Source organism: Sinocyclocheilus rhinocerous, unplaced genomic scaffold (assembly GCF_001515625.1).
Source record: "Sinocyclocheilus rhinocerous isolate Xijiao unplaced genomic scaffold, SAMN03320098_v1.1 scaffold128, whole genome shotgun sequence".
Lineage (NCBI taxonomy): Eukaryota > Metazoa > Chordata > Actinopteri > Cypriniformes > Cyprinidae > Sinocyclocheilus > Sinocyclocheilus rhinocerous.
In genome coordinates, this window is record NW_015666174.1 from 402370 (window position 1) to 405333 (window position 2964).

Consider the following 2964-nt stretch of genomic DNA (forward strand, 5'->3'; position numbering starts at 1 on the left):
GGGATTGACATCCTGTGGTAACTAGGATTTACACAAGCTTCAGTCTGGATCCAGAACACTTGAGAAGAGATGATGCCAACCCCTCAGTTGATGCCAACCCTGAAACAACATACAGAACTACCAAATTTTGCTATAAGTTTGATTGCAACATATAATAATTGCTGTTAATAGTGTTCATCGTCTGTTTGATTACGTCTTTGATTTTTCCGTACATTTCTGCCATATGTACATTAACTGACATAGTCAACACTGATAAGCAACTACTAAATATATTGTAGAAACGATTTGTATCGTGAAAAGCGCTATACAAATAAACTTGAATTGAATTGAATCAGTCATTTTTCTCTTACCTCCTCCTAGGAGCATGACAGTGTGCAACACCGCTTGATCTCTGGCTCCCATCCATTTGATACGTTTAGACTGACCCTGGATCTGTACAGAAAAGATTTTTAACATTTTACTCTCAGAATTGTCCAGATTTTGATTTTGGTTTCATAAATTTAATATAGAAGATAAGATGTCTATATGAAGGCACTTTACCCTTTTCTTAACTGACACATAAACTTTCTTGTTTTCGACTTTCACCTGACAAGAAAAACAAAAGATTAAATCAGTTAAATATGTTAGCATGTACACTACCAGTCAAAGGTTTGGATTAATTACAATATTTTTTAAATGTTTTTGAAAGAAGTCACGAGGCTGCATTTATTTGGTCAAAAATACAGTAAAAACTGTAATATTGTATTGTATTGAATTTAGAAGATCTGTTCTCCATTTTAATATAAATGTAATTTATTCCTTATCTGGCAAAGCTGAATTTTCAGCATCATTACTCCAGACTTCAGTGTTACATGATCCTTCTGAAATCAATTATGATTTTTTTGCTTAATTATTTGCTTAATTATAATTGGTGCTTAATTAATATTATCAATGTTAAAAACTTAATATTTTTACATCTTAATATTTTCCAGATTCTTTGGGGAATAGAAAGTTTAATTAACAGCATTTATTTGAAATATAAATCTTTTGTGACTTTAATTAATCAATTGAATGTGTCCCTGCTGAATAAAATTATTATTATTATTATTTAAATCTTAAATACCCCAAATTGTTGAATGGTATAACATTAAACAGCACAACTGTTTTCATATTATAATGACACTGAATATTGGAGTAATGGCTACTGAAAATTCAGCTTGGCATCACAGGAATAAATTACATTTTATAGTCAAATAGAAAAAAGATATTCTAAATTGTAGTAGTATTTCGCAATATTACCGTTTTATTACCAAAAACTATTCGAAAGTTTTGGCCAGAAGTGTATGAAAAAACACTAACTACTTACCAAGCTAATTTTATATATTTAATGTATAATAAATAATACTTATATATAATAATATAATATAATATCTAATACTTATATTAAACATATTAATTATGTTATTAAAGTAAAAAAACTGAATCACTGAGTTGGAAAAAGGATCACCCATCCCCCTCCTAAAAATGACTTGTAAACTCAATCAGGTGTAATCACCTCAATACCACACAAATCCGTTTGACTTTCAACTGTGATCAGCTGTGATCATTTTAATTAGCTCTGCATGTAAAGAGCTTTCCTGGAGCACTTCAGTCTTTGGTAGTGCAAATGAAGCATACAATCAACTATGGGTGGCAAGGCACTGTTAAATGATCTCTAGGATAAAGCTGTGGACATGCACAAGTCAGGAGATGGATACAAAATAATGTCAAAGGCTTTATCAATGCCTAGAAATACAGTGAAGTATTTGGTACAACACAGACCCTCCCTGGATCAGGACGTCACTCAAATCCAATACAGGAAATCCAAATAACACCATTCCTACAGTAAAGCATGGAGGTGGTAAGATCCTGTTATGGGGGTGTTTCTCTGCAGCAGGGACTGGAGCACTTAGAAAAATGGAGCAGGATAGAAGGAAAAATAAAAGAAAGAGTCGACTTTGAATCATTGAAACGAGTAGTTTTTAAAACGAATCCCAAGCTGTAGAGGTTTTTTTCTTTTTCTATTATTTTTTCTTTTTTTTTAAAAATGAACTTATTATTTTCATATTCTTGGTTCTGTATTTGTTCTGCTAAAAGGCATCTTGTTCACTAGCTGGATAAATCATGAACTTTCAGAGTAAGTGGACCAATGTTTGTTTAAACCTCGTATTTTAGATTTATTTATGCAAAGAGGGCAACTCCTGGTTTTGTTTAGTTAAGAACATTTGATTAGTTTCTGGATGTTCTGATGAGGGTGCAGAAATCATTGTAAACCATAAAGAAACTAACCAAAGGACCACCAAGTAAACAACTGGCAAAAATCATTGAAGATTTGGCTCCTAAATTTGATTGCTGACTCTTCAAACAGCAAACTGATTCTAAAATGAGCAGAGATGAAAAAGACCATTTGAAATAAAACTAATAAAAAACAGCAAAAGCAAATAAGCATCACAATGTCACCACTTGAAAACCTTCTGATCAGCACCTATAGAAGTCAGGCAAAGCACAAGCACAAGGCAGTCTGTCAGAAAAAAAAATCTTTTAAAATAGCAATTTCTCTTTTCATTAGGAATCAACATGTATATGAATCTAAACAAAATACAAAAATAAATTCATTAGACCAGTGCAGTTACAAATGCCTTGAATTTTATGCGAGCAGCTATTGGTAGCCAGTGCAAATTGATAAACAGAGGTGTGATGTGCATTCTTTTAGGCTCATTACAAATTAATCTTGCTGCCGCGTTCTGGATTAATTGTAACTGCAGGAGAAATGGCTTGAAGGAGATGAGACGGAATAGGATCAAGCGGACAAGAAGTAGGATGATTAGAAAGGATGAGTTTGGAGACTTCTGCCTCAGAGAGTGAAGGGAAGGATGTGAACGAGTGTATGTTTGCTGGTAAGATGTGATTGACAGATTGTGGTGTGGAAAATTGTGCACTGATGGT

General features: G+C 32.9%; 1 pseudogene; it reads right to left on the minus strand.

The window, feature by feature from the left end:
• Positions 1–2964, minus strand: part of LOC107731963 (apoptosis-inducing factor 3-like) — a 15244-nt pseudogene that overhangs the window by 10543 nt on the left and 1737 nt on the right.